Source organism: Adiantum capillus-veneris, chromosome 3 (assembly GCF_014529385.1).
Source record: "Adiantum capillus-veneris isolate H3 chromosome 3, ASM1452938v2, whole genome shotgun sequence".
Taxonomy (NCBI): Eukaryota; Viridiplantae; Streptophyta; class Polypodiopsida; order Polypodiales; family Pteridaceae; genus Adiantum; species Adiantum capillus-veneris.
Genome location: NC_140933.1, coordinates 13542201 through 13562647, shown reverse-complemented (window position 1 = coordinate 13562647; position 20447 = coordinate 13542201).

The following is a 20447-nucleotide window of genomic DNA, read 5'->3' as shown; positions in this document are numbered from 1 at the left end:
CATGGCTGACAATTCTCCTCGCACACATCGTGTTTATGAGCCAAGAACTCATCACACATGTCAAACATGTGCTCATCCTCTACCTCAAAGTGCTCCTGAGATGCCAGAGGAGGAGATCTCGAAGTAGATCTAGTGGGAGGTTCACCATGCACCACACCTAATGCGTCCAATAGCTCATGTCTCTGTTGTTCGGCCCTGCACATCAACATACCACATATGTCAAGAGGCTATCCTTACAACCTGATGCTACAAGTTTAAAAAAAGTGGAAAAAAAAACTTTCACAAAAATCAACATAACTTTCACATACAATGTTTGATTGCAAAACCTTTTTATGAGCTTGAAGCTTGAGAATGGAAGTACGCTTTTGTGAACAAACCTTGTTTAACAACAGGTTTTTTGAACAGTCCTTAAAAAAGGATGTTTAAGGGGTCAAAAAATTCAACGAAGTTAGGGGTGTCTAGAACTAGTTTTTTTAGAGTTTTTTGGGAAAAAATACTCACAAGTTGGACACGACTTTGAATTCCCTCGGCTAGAACCTCTTATGATTAATGAGTGAGGGACCCACCTCCACCATCCCTCTTGCTTAACCCCTTTCTTGGAACCTTTATGCATGTAAAATTGTCCTGCTACAACACGTAAAACACCATATAATCACCAAGACACGGTTTACACGTAAAAAACTAAGACAAAACCCTTATTATATTTTGAATGTCCATCAAGGCTCAATTGTCAAAGCATACTCTCCACAGCCACCTATACTCATACTAATGTCCTATCCTCAAAGAAACTATATGACTAACTAGGCTCGAAGTTAAGTTTGAGCCATTCATGCAACTACTTTGAAGCCTAGCCTTCTTGTAAGCTTCGAAGCTTTAGATAGGTCATTCAAGGAAAAACTTAGGTTTGATGTAAAGCTCATCATTACTTTGGCTCCACCTTACAACTCTTTAAATATATAGTGTAGCTCAAACTTCAACTTGAGTCTCCTTCCAAATTCAAGGCTATTTGAGCATAGCTTGGGTTTTTTCTTATACCTCTTGCTGGTTATAAATTTCTAGCACTTGAATGTACATCTATGCTCAGACTTGAGTTTGAGCCTTCTACCAATTTCCATGGGTGCCTCCATGTAACTTGGGCTCCATCTTGCAACCCTTGTCACAAGTATAGATTTCCAACACTTGGATGTACACCTAGGCTCAAACTTGAGCTCGAGCCTCCTGCCAAATTCCATGGTTTCCTTTATGTAACTTGGGCTTCATCGTGAAACTCTTGTTAGTTAAGTATTTATAGCACTTAGATGTACATCTAAGCTCACATTTGAGTTTGAGCCTCCTACGATCCTCCACGAGTTGATTCAATGTAACTCGGGCTCCATCTTGTAGGTCTTGCTAGTTATAAATTTCTAGCACATAGATGTACATCTAGGCTCCAAGATCAATTCAAACATTCCACAAAACTCCATGGGTGACTCATGTAACTTGGGATCTATATTGCAACTCTTGTCATCTATAAATTTCTGGCACTTAGATGTACATCTAGGTTCCAACATCAGTTAAGCCTCTCCTACCAAACTCCATGGGTGCTTCAATGTAACTTAGGCTCCATCTTGCAACTCTTGTTTGCTTTAGATTTCTAGCACTTAGATGTACATCTAGGCTCAAAATTGAGCTCAAGCCTCCTACCATCCTCCATGGGTTGATTCAATATAACTTGAGATCCATCTTGCAACTCTTGTAAGCTATAGATTTCTAGCACTTAGATGTACATCTACGCTCCATCCTTCTACCCCCCTCCTACCAAACGCCATGGGTGCCTCTGCAATGTAATTTTGGCTCCATCTTGCAACTCTTGTCAACTTTAGATTTCTACCACTTAGATATACATTTAGGCTCAAACTTGAGCTCGAGCCTCCTACCATCCTCCATGGGTTGACTCGGTGTAGATTTTTTGAATTGAATGGGATGCAAGCTTTTGCCAAAATTGTTAATGTAGCTTGGGAATGTATTAAATTTTGAGTTCTATGTTCAAATATACAATTTACTGACATCTATTGATTTTTTGAAACATTGCAGGGTCCAAAACAAAGTGATTCATTGTTTCTTGTTGATGGTTCCACAAGGAAGGCGCATGGGGTTATTCATTCCATTGATGCATCTCAATGTTGTGGTTTTTAATACATTATCAAAATGGATGCAAGAACCATGTCTCAAGCAATTGGAAGCATCATCAAATGGAATTGCATAATATTGTTATGGACAAAGGAAAATCTAGCACATTAGATGAGGATTTTCTTGTTGGTCAAGATGATGGCTTGATAGATCTAGCAAGTTGGAAAGAGAAAAGAGTCAACCTTTGGGTTGAAAATACATCTACAAAACTTGGTAATGGAGTGGTATTGCCAGTCCACCCATATGAGGCTATAAAATGTATTGAACTAGGTGAGAGTAGCTTGGGTGTCATTGGGGAAGGGTAGATGCATCCACATCAAAGTGGTATTTCAAGTTTGAATTTAGTAAGCTGGCCTATTAGGCAGCTCACATTTGAGACTGGTGATCCCTTGATAGAAGACATAGGATCTTGTTTTGCCATCGAGGTTATTCAAGATCCCCTCATGGAAGAAATGGGAGATTCACTTGATAGCTTATATATTGCTTCCAGTGATGAGTATGAAGATGATGACATATATAACAACACTGAAACTAGTTTTGAAGGAGGTGTCACAAGTATAGAACTAGGTCTTCTTCTTCATACTCAAAATGATAGAGAGCAGAATGCCATGGCCTGTGACTATGATATCAGAGATGGGACAAATAAGAAAAGGAGATATGTACATAGAATTAGGTCTAGAAAGAAAAATCAGGTAATGCTCATGCATTCAACAAATAATGTGATGTTGCAAACATTCACAAAGTTGCAACAAGTGATTGTTGTGAGAAGCGATGTTGTCAGATTGGAGACAGATCCAAAATCATGCAAGCGAGGGTAGACTTTTGGGGACAAAGCTATACTAGCCGATGCACGTTTGTATTGGATCTTATGAGCATGGCTTATAGAAAGGATCAAGACGAGGAATGTTTTGAGTTTACTTTTGATGGAAAGAAGGTATGTAATAAAGCATGGTATGTAATGCATGGAATGGGAAAGTCAACATTTTAAAGGTTGTGCAATAAATTGTTGGATGGAGCATGCAATGGAAATCATGGAAACACTGGAATAATAAGGAAGAGCTTGACACATGTTGAGATTGCAAAAGCACTCATACAGGGCATATCAAATTCCACCATGCATGGTCAAGGATAGCCATGCATATGGCACTCGCAAAACACAACGTGTTCTACCAATAATGTACAAACAAGTGGACATTTTTTGGGAAGTAAATGACACACTTGTGACAATGGAATACAAAACATTGTCACAACCAAAATTCTCAAGGTTGTGAAACACAGTCTTCAAGACAATCACTTTATCAAAATCAAGAACGTACTCTAAATGCAACATTTTCACATCAATAAAGGTCAAGCTAGAGTCTACCAAAAATCAGGTGGAGCATGCTAAATACATGGCACAAAGGAGAGCACACATACATTAGGAGAAAGTTGGACTCACTTTTGGGCCTTTCAGTTCTAGAGAGAGAGTGGCGCTCGACCAATGAGGAAGAGGCTAACGTTACATTGAAAATCGACATTTTGGAGTCAAGCTCTTTTAAAAAAAAGGGAGGAAATTTTATTTTGGTTCATCAAATTGCACAATTTCACGCTTTCAAGGCATAAATGCCGTAAGTCGTACTAACTATGTACCGAGGAATTTCAGAACTTTCATTGAAGACTCTATCTAGTACTTTGTTCCCGCCCAAATATGACATTGAGTAGCTCTACTTCCCTATCAAAACTTTTTCCTTTTTTATATTTGTGCTAACCTTTCTGTGTATTCATTCTACTGCAAACCATGTCTACTTCTCGAAGGCCTAGCACTACCATTGACTCTGTTAGCATTTTTAACAATTATACTACAGACGATCAAGCATGGATTCCATCTCGTATAACTATCGGAAGTTGGGTTCTACTGCAAACTAGGAGGAGGAAGAGGAGGCAACGCAATGATTTCGTGGAGGCTTTCAAGGGTCAAGTTAAAGAGTTTAAAGTGTGTGCACAAAGCAAGCGGGTGAAAGAGGTCCTCATACAACATGCTTTCCAGCATGCAAACTTGAGGTTGCAAACATCTCCTCCAAGTTTTCCAAGGCATCGACCCAACTGTAAGTTATTTCAGCATCTCGCTTAGTGCATGATTATATTTGAATATTAAGTGGTGGATATCATCTTTGGTATGTTTCAGATATTTATCCATCGAATAGGACAGATTGGCAACCAGTTGAGAGTATAGTTGGGATTTTTGATGCTTTCCATGCATTTATTGGTGATCAAATGTACCAAGGAAGACAACACAAGGAACTTGCAGATAATGGAATTTTCTTTTATGATATGTCATATGTGGAACCGAGAACTTCCATTGGTTGGGGTCGTGTAGCTCCTTTGTCACTTCCATCCTTTGACAGCAAGGATTGGTTCTGCCTACTTCGCAAACTAGTGAAAGCTTCAAGAATAAGTTGTTTTAGGATATACAAAAGTCCCTCAAGTATTCAATTGCCACAAAAATAGTTCGGCTTGCACTATTTACGCCTCTTGAAGTGTTTGCAAATTTTTTCTTCGATGAGCAAATAAGAACTACCGCAAAAATGTTCATTTGCAAGTCTGAGAGCTGTTTGGACTTTTTAGATGATAACTGGGATAGGAAACAATCACAGAACAAAATCTGTATTTTACAAAAGAAGTCCGTAATTTGCAAGTTCATTATAAGCTCTCAAAATTTCTTAGTATCATTTTACTATATTAGATATCATCTTCTTAGTGGGCAGCTTATTCCACTCGACCAAGATACAGAGAACAGCCTCGAGAACAAACCTTTATCAATGGAGCTCTACTTTAGAGACAGCCTACTTACTGTGATGGAGACAATGTCAAGCACAACTCTGGCACAACTCAGGATAGATCTTACATGTGAAGAACTTCCACTTTTGCCGGAATTGTATGCATTCAGTCTCAACAATAGAAAGGTGCTTACTAAATCGATAAATTTTGATTGTCTTTAATACACTATGACTGAATCTAACTGTTTCTTCTTTTCATATTCCAAGGCGCAAGGAGAAAAAAACATTGTGCAAGGAGTCCTTAACAAATACACTTCACTTAATTGCTTCCACCGGAAGCTAGGTCACGTACCTTGTGCATGCAAAGAGCTTTGATACCATGCAAACCATGATGTACTCTTCAAAATGACTAAAGCAGAGATATTTTTTGGCGCTCAAACAATGTTTCAAAACTTTACATATTGTGTTGTATCTGTCAAGAGTAATTTGCTCCCTTTCCCAGCTAATGTCCTCTCCCCTGGTTTGTGCCACTCGTCCCCTGTCCTCTCCTCCGGTTGCTGCTACCTCTGCCTCTGGGGACGCTGGTCTCGGGCATTCTTTTGCGTCGCTCGAAATCATGGGCCTCTTCCATGGCTTCCCATGCTTCTTGCACCTGTGAAGCTTCCCGCTGTTCTTGCTCTTGCCGTGGACATGCAACCCATTCCTCTACTTCTACGGCGTCCGCATAATATTGGTTTATTGCTTCTTGCATATTTCGAACTTCTTCTTGAGTCTGATTGTGGCGTTGGGTCATTTTGTTAATGCGAGCCTCTTCAAACTCGTCAGCTCTCGCCGCTTCCTCTCTTGTGCGTCTGTTTACCAAGATTATAATATGTTGGATGGCCATTACAGAAAAATGTCGCACATCGTTGTTGGTGTAGTTATGTAATCGAAGTACCTGTAGAAGCGTGATACAGACATCTGTTGCTTCATACATACGTTGCAGCAAACAATAAAACAACAGATTACTTACGTTCGGCATATCCATAATTTGACTGATGAGCAACACGGCATTTAAACAGGTTCGCCAGCCATAGCTATAGTCATCAGTCTACGTGGGCACGGTTACCCGTTCGTGCTTGACTACATTTCCTAGATCATGTTCTAACAAAAGATGCTCTACACAACATACAAGTTTTTTCACGGCACTACATACATAACCACTTGAGTCAGCAACACATTCCAAAGAGACACTACATTGCTTTCCAAATGTACCCAAATGGGCCTTACGTTTTTACAAGACCGTGAAACGCCCTGCTTTGCCCGGAGTTTGCGTAGTAAACAATCTTAGCTTCCATGTCAAATAACATCAAACTCCAATGATCACTACAAAGACACCATCAAAGATGAGGAGAGATTCGCAATGCAAGATGTTTTTTACAAGGCAAGAAAATACTCACGATTGATTATACGCAGTGACCAGAAAGCGCGCTAGATCAAAGTTGACTCTGCTAAACCAGTTCATCAGACTCAAAAAGGAATATGAGTTGTTCTGCAGATAAGGCGATATCAACGGATCTATTACGTATACTTTCTCTTGAACCTTAGGGGGCAGAAGCGAGATAGCGTGGCTAACATGAACAAAAGGAAAAAATTAGACTTGAACACCAAGTGAGTCAATACCGAGCGAAGGGGGTAGCTATCGAATTCCATACGCCACTGATTCGCTTGGTATTGACCCATGTCTTTAAGGTAGTGAACCATTATAAAGAAAAACTTGGTACCGGCCACAGAGACATGGGTCAATACCAAGCGACATTAACGCTTATGACATTAACGCATGGGACATAACCCGTCGATATGACATTAGCGCACGGGACATAACCAAGAGAATAGCGTTCTTCGGAAATTCTTGGGAGCCCTACTCGCTTGGTTCTGACTCAACTAACGTCAACTCTTATAACTTTAGCACACAGGACAGAACCAAGCGAAGAGGGTCCTTCGGAAATTCTTGGGTACCCTACTCGCTTGGTTCTGACTCAACTAATGTCACCTCTTATGACATGAGCGCACGGGTTCGAACCAGGCAAAATAGGACATTGAGGGGTACTCGAGGCCCAAAATTCTCTTTGTTATGACACCAAATAGTTTTGTCTTGCTTTTTCTTTCAGTCATGGGGATCATAGTCCTCGAGACAGACGTGAGCGAGGATACATGTGAAGAAAAACTATTCACATTCTTATATAACGCCCGAGCTCATCACTGTGCACCAGAACTATCAGGAATGTTCAACGCAGAGTTTTCCATACAAAGGATTATAGATTGCTCCTTTGAGTACCTACAAAACCATTTGCAATAGTATGAGGTAGTCACTTGTGACAATTCCATGACAGCTGATGGCATGAGATATGTGCACCCTGCCGACCTTGAGCCTGACAAGAGTGCTTCAAGGAGACTGAATCGCTGTGTTGAAAAGTGTCCCTCCAATGCACTGCTTGTACAAGACAGGTGTATGAAGCACTTCAAAAAATTTCCCTTATTGGAATTCTACCATGGGTTTGTCTGTTACTTATACTTGCAGACGGATGGCGAGTCAGAGACTTCGCAGTCAACAACTTTCGGTAGTTGTCCATTGGCGCCGGAGGAAGAGGTAGAGTATGTGGAGGTACAATTCAATCCAGAAGAAGAGCGGGAAGAGGTACTAAAGGAAACCTTTGATGCGGGCTTAACTCTTGTTTCTCTTGCGGATGCAGCAATAGGGTGCAGGCAAGAAAGCCCAAGTATGGAAGCGACTTTGCCTCTCAATTGTGCTCCCAGCTTTGCTATGGCGGGCGACACCCACTATATTCTACTCACAGATATCATGCATGAGCTCAATATACGGGAGGACTACTGCCTAGCGGCAATTGCAAATTTTTGTGAGGCAGACATGGGGTTTGTGGACGATGATGCAGTGGACCAATATCTTATTGCTGACACAGCTGTGAGTGACTCACAGTTCACGTCAGGGTCGCAACTGATTAAAGATACGTTCAATGAGGCGAAGTCCAGAGAGGCCGATTTGCCAACAGATGAGCAGTTTGAATTGACAACAAAACAACTTGGCTTGGAAAACATGGGTAGACACGTGGCACCAAAAGATCATGTAATGAATAGTCAGTCTATTCACTTATGGGGGAAGTCGATGCTGGAAATGGACTAGAATCAGATGGTAACTTTTGTCGAGCATTCATATAGTATTAGAGATGGCCGAGTGATAAAATATCATGAACAATCTTTTTTGCTTCCAGGTGCTAGTGTATGACGATAGTTTCCTTAGAAGAGCGGGAGGCTCACGCCAAGGGCTTGTCACTGGAGTCCAAGGCAAGGATGCAGCGTTGTCTCACTACATCGGGCGTTTCAACCACAAAAAGGTTTGTAGAATAAATTCAAGTACTTGACAATTGTACTCATCTCACTTACGGCTAATAAATTGATTGCAATTATTATGTAGATCATAATATACCACAAGGAATATTCCGATGATAATGCAAAGTTCCCTCTGTTTGCAATGAAAGCTATTACAAGATTGTGTGGTGGGCACCCCCTCCCACTAAACGTAGAAAGAGTAATTCTGATTGAAAAACAATTTGCTCTACGTGTATTTGGCATTGGGTATGGGTGCCAGGCACTTAGAGCCCCATATTTCATGTCCTACACAGCTCAGGCTCTGGCTGCAGGGGTTGAAGACCCGAAAGGCTTAGATCCATACAATAAGCGGCTGTTTCTGAGGGAAAGAAGACGCATGATGCCCTTAGGGATGCTGCCATCAACAGAGGAACGAGCTCGTCTACAGAGCTTGCACATCGAAGAGGTACAAAGTGAGGAGGAAGGAGGTGTATCGAAGAGGATAAAAACGATGGGCTCAGGTCCATCTTCTCCCGCTCCTGACTCGTGACCGGCGCCACCTCGCATGGCGCTTGACCTCATTTGATGCTCCCTAAGCCATCTGTTTCTTCTCTTTGCGGATGTGTTGTAAAGACCGTGTAATTTCTGAACTCTTAAGAAGTTCCTTCTGCCTTGCTCTATGAATTAGTCGTCTAAAGTCCATTGGTGTAACTCTAATAGGCTATTGGCCTTTTCTTTTCCTCCCCCATGCCGAGAGTGCTTAAAATAACCTGTTCTTGCCATGTAGTGGGTTTTTTCCATGCCTTGTGTGGACCATATTGATAGTGAACCGTATGTCTTGGAAAAATATGGACCATGGTTGAACAGTATGTGCTGCATTGAAATAAAACAAAATGGTCAGTTGAGTACAATTTAAAATTTTGTTTTGTATATGTAGAATGCCAACCTACCATGTAATGTGTGACATGTTGCCCACCCCACCCTGTAAGGTAAGCCTTTTTCCAATCCAGCAAGGCTGCTTGAAATGATGTGAGCTTACTTTGGTCCCAAGAATGTTGCTCAAGGTAGTGGAAAATTTTCTCTAGTGATTTCCACATGTTCGCTTTGTGATTCTGGATTGCTCCACCACCAGCATTGTCTTTAACCACTTTATGTAACTGTTTCCATTTGTTGAACATGATCCTCCTTTCTTCTCTATCTGAATCTTTGAGGCTAAACCCAAGAAACCTTCTTGCCTTCACTCCGCCTATCGATGCTTTCCTTGGTACCTTGTACCGACTTTGAGACATCTTAGGGTCCTCTTCGAGTTTGACATTGCCTCCATGCAAACCAATGTCTGAGATCACTCCCTCTAATGCTTTGATCACTCTTTTTGATTCACTCTCTGGCTTTAATGTCCATGCAAAACATATGTACAAATGAACCACCTTTTCAATTATTCGACAGAGTGCATGAAGTGTACAGACGTGAACTCTACTCAGAGGAATATCAAGCACTGGTTTAAAAGTTTTATCTTGAAGATGTCTGTTGGGAGCTCTAATCCATTGCACACTCTCAAGTGATTGTGCATCAGCCATGCAATCTAAGCATGGATTTGCCACAGCTTCTCTGTGTGTTATGTTGTACATACACTTAAGAGTCTTTAAGTCACCTACCATGTGCCATTCCACTGTGTAGTCGCCAAATCCTTCCACTGAAAGAACGGATCCGTTTCTTTGTTCACTGATGATAGAAGGAATTTGGGTTTGATTAAAAACCCAATCGAGGATTTCAAAATTTTCCTTATCAACCTGCAGTGAAAAATGAAAACACAAAATCAACAACCAAATAATCAATATTTTTGTTATCAGAGATCGACCGAAGTATACCTGAAATGATCCTAGAGATAGAATGTTGTTTTCTGATTGCACGTTGAAGTATCGTGGATCCTCTTTCGTTATTGATGGATCCAGAGCTCTGTTCATGAGGGTAATGGTGACTCTCTCCAACTTCTTGTTCTTCAGGACCTCGCACTCGTTGAGCTTCAAAACAAACTTGAGAACCCCATCGCACTCGTCTCCACTGATGTCAAAGAAGTGAACTGCATACCTTTGCAATGCTTCAAGATCAACGAAGACGTTGTTGTGCTCGTTAAACTGTACCTCTCTGCCGCCCTTGCCTAAGAACGTTGCTTCAATATGGAATGGTGACCCCAGTTTCTCAAACACCTCATCGTTTACGTGCCGGCGAGCAGCCTTTACATGTGATGGCTTTGGAAGCAATGATCCTCTCTATAGTTTATTTTGAGATTCTTTAGCTATTGCTTTGAAGAGTGCCCTGTATCCCATCTGCGAGATGCCACTCTCATCAAGTATTGCTTGCACTTCCATTGGTTCCAGCTAATTCTCGTTCATGAAGGAGGTAAGTAGCCTCCCTTTCAACTTACGAAATTTTTTCTGAGTTATCATCTCTTCAACTACTTCTTTTGGAACTAGACGGCTGTAATGCACTCCGGCATTGAAGCCTGCATCGTTCGAGTTTGGATGCAGTAAAGACCTGCCAAAAAAGCACAATGCGTTATGATCATGTATAGGAAAGTAAGTGTATCCACTTCTTAATGAAGCACATTGAAGAAACAAACTTCGAGTTACCTTAAAGCTCTTATTCGTTTTTTCAGGCCACCACTACCAACCTTCATGTTCTCAAGGTTGCACAGATCTCGTTTTCTTTTTCGACTACCAAGCACGGTGTCTTTCTCTCGCAAACTTGTGATCTTCTTCTCAAGGCCTTGGATTGTCTCTTTGTTTGATGAAATCTTTTGAGAGCATGCTTCATTAAGTTTCTTCAGATGCATGTTCTCCATTGCTAGGAAGTTTCTTTGCCTTTCCGCATTCAATCCTCTCATTTCCAAATGTTCGGTGTATCCCAATAGCCCATCCTTGCCATCGCCTGTGAAATGTAAGAGGTTAGTGATATTGGAAAAGGGAGGTGGCGCATTTGTCATAGGATCCTTTGGATAAATAGACCCATCGGTCCACAAATCCAAATGATGTTCCTTGTTTGTCCTTCTAAGTTCTTTCTCCCGTTGAGATAAGAAAGACTCCCTCCTACGTTTCTGCAACGGTGCGTACTCTTGCAATACATCAACATGAAGATGATGTGTATTCTTTCTTTGGGTAATTGTTAAAGATGAAGGGGCCGAGGATTGTAAGTTCAAATTAGTGTTTTCATCAGGAAAAGATGCGTTCTCCATTCCTAGAGTTCATAGAGAAGAAGACGGAGAAATATCTCAGGTTTTGGGAGGGAAAGCCATATTCTCAAGTTTAGAGTTGATAGAGTTCGTGTGGCTTATGTTTCTGGAGGGAACGCTTGTAAGTTGGCATTTCAAATCATTAGTCATATGGTTAGTTGGATTCCTGACAAGAGAACGAAGGATAAGAATGATAAAGACGGCGGCTACCTACCAAAGAATGTCATTTTGGCTTTTTGTTGCGCAGAAAAGTATCACATAAAATGCACAAGTTAACATTTTCATTTTCTCTCTCTAAGCCGATGTGGCACTTCTTACAGGGCCCAAAAGTGAGTCCAACTTTCTCCTAATGTTGCAACAAATGAGCTGTAGAAATATGTACTATGTTTGGAGGAGCATTTCAAAAATGAATCCAACCAAGTTCTTGTGCATTATACATGATAAGATGGAACAGAGTAAGACTGCTATACCACAAATTAGACCAGTTCCAAAATCTCTCAATGGAGTTGAGAGGCTTCCAGTATCCTTGATAGAAAGGCTCACTCATGGACATGGACAAACAGCTTATGGTCACTTTGCATTGGGATTATGTCCGGGTGATCCCAACTTCACAATTGCATCTCTCTCAAAATGTCTAAGAAACTTAGAAAGAGGAGATAAACGCATGTTTAGTGACTTGAGCTTAGAAAACTTAAGTGTAGAACCATCTCTTTATTGTGTCTTGTTTACCACTTCTCTCTATCACCATATGAAAGTGCTTAAAGACAGTACTGCAAGGAAGAGAATTCTCTGAATGAAGAGGTAGAGACTAATCTAATCACAAATGTGGACATTGATAATATTGCTTCTAGTCACGAAATTGATTGTCCAAGGAGTCAATCAATCTTTGCTACTAATGCACATGTACATGAGGATGGCAATATATCTGGGTTTAGGAGATTTCCAAGAACATAGTTTTTGCAACTTGACAATTGTGGTTCAAAAAATAAGAATTGATATGTATTCGTATACTTTCATTGTTGGTTGCACGAGGAGTATTTGACACAATGAAGCTTGGCTTTCTTATGGTTGGTAACACTCATGAATATATTGATGCATTGTTCAGTCTCTTTTCTAAGAGGCTTAGAAAACAAGCCATCTTCACATTTCCACATTCAATGAAGATCTTCAATGAGTGTGTTAGCATGCATCTAGCACCTTTTCTCATACAAAAGGTGGAAAACTTTAAGGATTTGTAAAGGAGTTCTTACATGATGGAGCTGATATCTTAGTGGTTCATTCAAAGCCATTGCAATTTAGGTTCTATATGAGTGATGAAATTGGATCTGATACCTTAGTGGGTCATTCAAAGCCATTGCACTTTAGGTTCTATATGAGTGATGAAATACCTTTAATTGGTTACACGAAAATGGTATAGAGTTTTGGAAGAGAAATGACCAAGGATGACCCAAGATTCCTAAAGGCGTTCCAAAAGTATTACCACCCTTTGAGTATGTTAAAGATAGTGAGAAATTTATGGAAGGATTAAAGAAGTATGTTAGTTGGTGGAAAGAGCATTTGTAGGAGAAAGGAGACAAAAGTGAGTATGCTAGGTGGATCAACCCAGTTCTCATGTACTAGGAGAATGCCATGCAAGCTATGCAAACCCCTGGTGCAAGAAAAGACACTTTATTATGACTTCTGGCCAAGGAGTATATGTGAACAAGATCATCCTCTTGAAGTTCCATTGGAAGATAGTCTAGATAAATTACTTGATGTAATTGAGGGCCACTATTGTGGTCCAATGCGCAACAAACCTGCTGAGGAGTTCAACCCAGCTCTTGATGTGGAAAAGGGAGACTTTGTACTTTTGCAATCTTGTGATGAAAATTACCCAATTTGGCTAGGAGTGATAATGACATACATTAATTAGAAAAATGAGTGTGTTTGTTTGTAAACTATCATGTGCAAACACACTCTAGTGTATATTATGGTTGTTGAAAATTCACAATATTGGATCTTGCCTACTCATAAGCATCCACTAAACATTGTATCATATTTTTCTTGTGTGCAACAATCTAGCACATTACAACCTTACCTCAAGTCCATGAGACACAAAGAATCGTCCCAAATTTGTGAATCTTTCCCTAGTTTCTTAAATATGTGTTTATTCCTAACAGAAGCTTTACTATGTATAATTAAAAGTGATCATGCAAATTCTAATCTCTCTAAAACACTATAAAATGAGTGCCTCTCTTTGTCATATACATGAAAAGAAGGTAGCTTGGACTAGCTTGGTCTTAGTTTGATACATCTGTTTGAGGGGAGGTGTTGAGTGTCTCTTGGATTATAGATACTTTGTCTCCTAGATTGGGGATGGTCTCCTTGATTGGAGATGTTCTTTTTACTCCAGGATTGGAGTATGCCAGAGATGTTAATTGATGTCAGTTTCTTCAGTTTTTTCCTAGTACAAACCTCAAGGGGAGGATTGTAAAGTGTGAGCTTTGTCCTAGTGTCCTAGAGTACATGTAGTGGTGCAAGGTTGTAGATATACTTAAATCTCATTTCATGAATGAATAAACACAAGTCTATTTTGCATTACATCTCTCTTGTTTATAGTGATTTTGTGAGCTTATCAAATACTCAATTATGAGTCCAAGCTAATTGATTTTGGAACCTAATTCGCTTGAGTGATAATCTAGCCAACACACACTTGTGTGCATTGTTTCTCTTTCATCCACCCTAGCTAGCACAATCACATTCCCATCACCATCTATGTCATATGTTGATCCATCAGTTTGATTCACACAACCAAGGCTCCCACCAGCAAAAGTGGTAAATCACTCATGACATGATGTGACATGGAATGTTGCATACTCATCTAGCAACCAGATGAGTGGCATCTCTATCAAACACAAAAGCAAGAGGAACACTAGAGGTAAACATGACATCACCGTTACTAGCATACAAAGCCATCTCTCGTGTCTGTGTTGTCAAAATTGTTTCTGTATCCCTCATACATCTATGTTGTTGCCTCATGCGCCTAAAGAAACGACGTCTAATGTGCCCTATGTGACCACAATGCCAACATCTCAAGTATCAATACAAAAAATACTATTGCCTCACATGAGTCATCATTGTGGACTCACACATATCAACTACCATAAGTGAAGCTATGGCTTTACAGTATATAGAAGGTCAATGTGCATAAACCCATAAACCAATGCCAAGGAGAAGTGCACAAAACTTGGAAAAAAAGGATCTCCTGTGAGAAGAAAACACTCTCAAAAGAGCTCACCAATACTCGTAATGCTCAAGCGCATCAATGCATAAAATCTTTCGTAAAAGAGTAACCACACTATTGCTCTGCAATCGCCACACTTATGCAAGTAACTAACAAAAGTACATGTCAGGATCAAAATATTTTTTGATTGAAAACAATGCATACCATAAGTCTATTTGTAGCCCCTGCAAGCATATACAAATCTCACTCTTGCGATAGTGAATACAAGAACACCAATCCATGTCAAAAAACACCATATGCCCGTCAATGTGGGAGCAAAGCAACCACAACAAGAGAGAATCACCGTCTCAATCCAATGACTGCAAATGTATCAATAGAGTGTATGGAAATCAAGCCAAAAGTATGGTGAGAAATTTAGAAAAAATTGGAGACAGTCTTCCCTACAAAATGAGCAAAATCTCAATAACACATATTCAAAAATTTTGGGAATTATTCAAGTCCCATTTTTAAAATGAGACTTAAAACTCGAGTATTTTTTGCTATATTTGACCTCTTGGTTATTTGTGGGGACCCTTTGTGCCATATGAAATTGAGGCACTAGCACATAATAGGGGACTCAAACTTGAGTTCAAGATTTACTTGTTTTGGTTGTGTGGGATATTAAGAAGAGAATTGAAGTTAAGTTTGCGCCTCAGATGCCTTGCCTAAAATAGCAAGTGGACATACTCAAACGTAGTTCAAGGCACTAGCACAAGGATGTGAGGCTCAAACATAAGTTCAAGACTCACTTCTTGTTGCATTGTAGGATACTAAGATGAGGATGGAACTTAAGTTCAATCCTTAAGTGCCTCACCTAAACTAGCATGTGGGCATGAGGCTCAAACATAGTTTGAGGCTATTATGTGAATAGAGGTTGGTATCATAAATTTCTAGTTAACATATTTCCGTAGCCTCAACACATAGCTAGATTTCTTTGTGTATAATCAATGACAAAATTGAAACTATGACTTTAACATCGTTGATATGTAAGAACAATGCTTTAAGGAATAGCAATTCCATAAAAAATTGCAGCACTAAAAACAATACATTGTTTGCAAATTCAAGACATTTTAAAGAGAGGGCAATGGAGTCCATCAAAGACTACAGTATTAAGAAACTCCGATAACAAATGAGAAATAAAACTGGACTTGTTTACAAGCCCTACTAAAGCAATTTTCATGTTAAGGGGATCTCAAATGAGAATGGTGTTTAGAAACACCAAGATAACAAATGAAGAATAAAAAGATATTAACAAGTAGCCTTAGTTATGTAGGTAATTCATCATCAAGGGTCTAACCCAATACATACGTAGCCCTAGTGTGAAGTTATTTCTATTTTTTTGGCTTTCTTGAATTGTCAGTTTCAAATTATATGGTTTGTATTCTAGCATCACCTTGATCTCCCAGACAAAAACCTGATTCTAGCATGTTTCACATTTTGTGATTTCAAAAAGTCTCCTCCAATTAATGCTAGTGTTTAGTGCTCCTCAAAACAAAAATTAAGTCCCTTCCAAGAGAGATATCAAAACTTTGGAGGAGACATGGAAAATTTAACTTCAAATAGTATCAAATATCAAACTTTTCAACACATAGAAAACATTTTTTAACTTCACCATATCCTCAAATACCAAAATTGTCAACCCACAGACCAAGATGAAGCAAAAATTACCAACTAATTTGGAGATAGATTCACGAGTCTCTAGGTAAGGATGATCACATAAATATTATCATGGTGAGGTAGAGAATTTTGATAATGTTTCTATCTAAAAAGCATAGTACTAGAGCACTCATGAGGATTGAAATTGAGTCTCCAAGTCATGAGGCCCAAACTAATGAGCTAGAGACTTATAAAGATTGCTATCAATTAGAAAGATTTTTGCTAGAGTCTCAATCTCATGAGGGTTGAACTTATGTTCAATCCTCAATGAAATATAAGAGACTTTTGCAAATGATTTGAAGCTAAAAAGACTGCTAGTAGAGTTCTCATGAGTCTGGAATCTATGGGTCATGAGGCTCAAGAGTCAAGAGCCTAATAGAGTGCTCATGAGCCTTGAATATTAAGTCTCTAGGTCATGAGGCTTTAGAGTCACGAGCCCTTATCATGTCAAGACTTTAGAAAATAGAATTCAATTAGAAAGGCTTCTCCAAGAGCATCTAGCTAATGAGACTCTCACACTTAGTGCTATAGATAGTCTTCCAAATAGTCTCTAAATAGAAAGATTCCTCTCATGAGAATTAATAATTGAGTCTTTAGGTCATGAGGGTCAAGAGGCTCATGACCTAGATAATTCTCAAGATGGATTTTAGCTTGAAAGAGATTTGCAAAAATCTTTGGATCATGACGCTCTTGAACTTACCATGATCAACGCTCTTGAAGATGATTCATAGCTCGATTTTTTTTTACTAGAGTGCTCATGTGGCTTGAAAAGCAAGTATCCTAATCATGAGGTTCAAAATTAAGTTCGACCCTCATGAGCTAGAGATTGAGATAGGATTCTTGTAGATGGGTTCCAGCTTGGAAGGGCCATGCTAGAGTGTTCACAATGCTTAGAAATAGAATTGTTAGGTCATGAGACTCAAACATAAGTTCCGGCCACATAAGGTAGATACTCAATTCAATCCTTGTGAGATACAAACTCTTCCAGATAGTTTCTAGGTAAAAAGAGCCCTACTAGATTGTTCACGAGGATAGAAAATTGAGTGTCCAAGTCATGAGGATTGAGCCCTAGAGCTAGAGACTAAATGCTCAACTAGAACGATTCATATTAGAGTGCTCATGAGGCTTGAAAACTAAGCATCCAGGTGATGAGGCTCGAACTTAAGTTCAACCCTCAGGAGCTATAGACTGAATGCTCAACTAGAAAGAGTATTGCAATTGTGTTTGTGTCAAGAATCTCTTGTGCTTAATGTCATGCCACATAAGGTAAAGAATCAATCCAAGCCTTGTGAGATACAAACTCTTCCAGATAGTATCTAGGTAGAAAGAGCTCTAATAGATTGCTTAGGAGGATTGAAAACTGAGTGTGAAAGTCATGAGGCTGAAACTTATGTTTGAGCCCCGGAGCTAGAGACTAAATGCTCAACTAGAGCAAGTCATACTAGAGTGCTCACGAGGCTTGAAAACTAACCATCTAGGTCATGAGGCTCGAACTTTTGTTCGAGCCTCATGAGATATAGACTAAATGCTCAATAAGAAAGAGTATTGCAAGTGTCTTTGTCTCAAGAATATCTTGAGATTAATCTCGAGCCACATGAGTTAGAGACTCAATTCAAACCTCCTGGGATACAAACTTTTCCAGATAGTTTCTAGGTAGAAAGCTCTAATAGAGTGCTCACATGAGCACTGAAAACTGAGTGTCCAAGTCATGAGGCTCAAACTTAAGATCTAGAGACTCAATGCTCAACTAGAACAATTCATAGTCGAGTACTCATGAGGCTTGAAAAACTAAGCATCGCGGTCATGACGCTTGAACTTAAGCTCAACCCTCAAGACCTATAGAGTGAATTCTCAACTAGAAATATTATTGCAAGTGTGTTTGTCTCAAGAATCTCTTGTGCTTAATGTCAATCCACATAAGGTAGAGAATCAATCCAAGCCTTATGAGATACAAACTCTTCCAGATAGTTTCTAGGTAGAAAGAGCTCTACTAGAGTGCTTAGGAGGATTGAAAATTGAGTGTGCAAGTCATGAGGCTGGAACTTAAGTTGGAGCCCCGGAGCTAGAGACTAAGCGCTCAACTAGAGTGAGTCATACTAGAGTGCTTACGAGGCTTTAAAACTAACCATCTAGGTCATAAGGTTCGAACTTAAGTTCTAGCCTCATGAGCTATAGACTGAATATATGCTCAACTAGAAAGAGTATTGCAAGTGTCTTTGTCTCAAGAATCTCTTGAGCTGAATCTCAAGACACATGAGGTAGAGACTCAATTTAAACATCCTGGGATACAAACTCTTTCAGATAGTTTCTATGTAGAAAGAGCTCTAATAGAGTGCTCATGAGCATTGAAAATTGAGTGTCCAAGTCATGAGGCTTGAACTTAAGAGCTAGAGAATCAATGCTCAACTAGAACGACTCATAGTCGATTGCTCATGAGGCTTGAAAATTAAGCGTGGCGGTCATGAGGCTCGAACTTAATCATGAGGCTCAAGCTTAAGTTTGATCCTCAGGAGCTCTAGATTGAATGCTTAACTAGAAAGAGTATTGCAAGTGTGCTTGTCTCAAGAAGCTCTTGTGCTTAATGTCAAGCCATAGAAGGTAAAGACTCAATCGAAGCCTCGTGAGATACAAACTCTTCGAGATAGTTTCTAGGTAGAAAGAGCTCTAGTAGAGTGCTTAGGAAGATTGAAAATTGAGTGTGAAAGTCATGAGGCTAGAACTTAAGTTGATTCGAGCGCCAAAGATAGAGACTAAATGCTCAACTAGAGGAGTCATACTAGAGTGCTCATGAGTCTTGAAAACTATCCATCTAGGTCATGAGGCTCGAACTTAAGTTCGAGCCTCATGAGCTCTAGACTGAATGCTCAACTAGAAGAGTGTTCGATCCTCATGAGCTCTAGATTGAATGCTCAACTAGAAGAGTATTGCAAGTGTCTTTGTCTCAAGAATCCCTTGAGCTTAATCTCGAGCCACATGGGGTAGAGACTTAGTTCAAACCTCCTAGGATACAAACTCTTAAAGATGATCTTGAAAGAGCTCTACTAGAGTGCTCATGAGCTTTGAAAATTCAGTGTCCAAGTCATGAGGGAGTCTTGAACTTAAGAGCTAGAGACTCAATGCTCAACTAGAACGAGTCATAGTTGAGTGCTCATGAGGCTTGAAAACTAAGTGTGGTAGTCATGAGGCTCGAACTTAAGTTCGAGCCTTAGAAGCTTCATACCAAAATCTCAACTAGAAAGAGTATTGCAAGTGTCTTTGTCTCAAGAATCTCTTGAGCTTAATCTCGAGCCGCCTCGTGTGCTAGAGACAAATGGTTTCTAGCTAGAAAGAATTTTGCTAAAATCACTAGCTTAGGAGGCTTGAAAATTGAGTCCCTAGGTCATGAGGCTCAAACTCAAACTGGAGCCTCAGGAGCTCTAGACTAAATGCTCAACTAGAAAGAGTATTGCAAGTGTCTTCGTCTCAAGAAGCTCTTGAGCTTAATCTGGAGCCACCTCATGCGCTGGAGACCTTTGCAAATGGTTTCTAGGAGGCTTGAAAATTGAGTCTCTAGGTCATGCAGCTCAAACTCAAGTTCGAGCCTCATGAGCTAGAGACTCTAGGAGTGGAGAATTTGGCTTATGAGGCTTCAAGCCTCTGATGAGATAAAGACACATGGATGGATGGAGAGACACAGAGAGAGAGAGAGAGAGAGAGAGAGAGAGAGAGAGAGTTCTTATTATAAATGGAATTTGCAATAAGATGTTTACATAAAATTTAGCAACAACTTAGCTCATGTTTTCCAACACCTTCATTTAACCATGGCTTATGACCAAGAGAAACATTATACCTTGAGCTAATTCTGCCCACAACAAGAACTAAATGCAATCTTGATGAAGCAAGAACCCACACCAATTGACAATGCACGGGTCGTAGTAGGTGGCAAATCTTGTAGGGCTCTTGGGTAATCTTTTCTAGGATCTTTGAGAGGCGTAAAAAGCACATGGGGTGCAATTAGCATTGAATATGA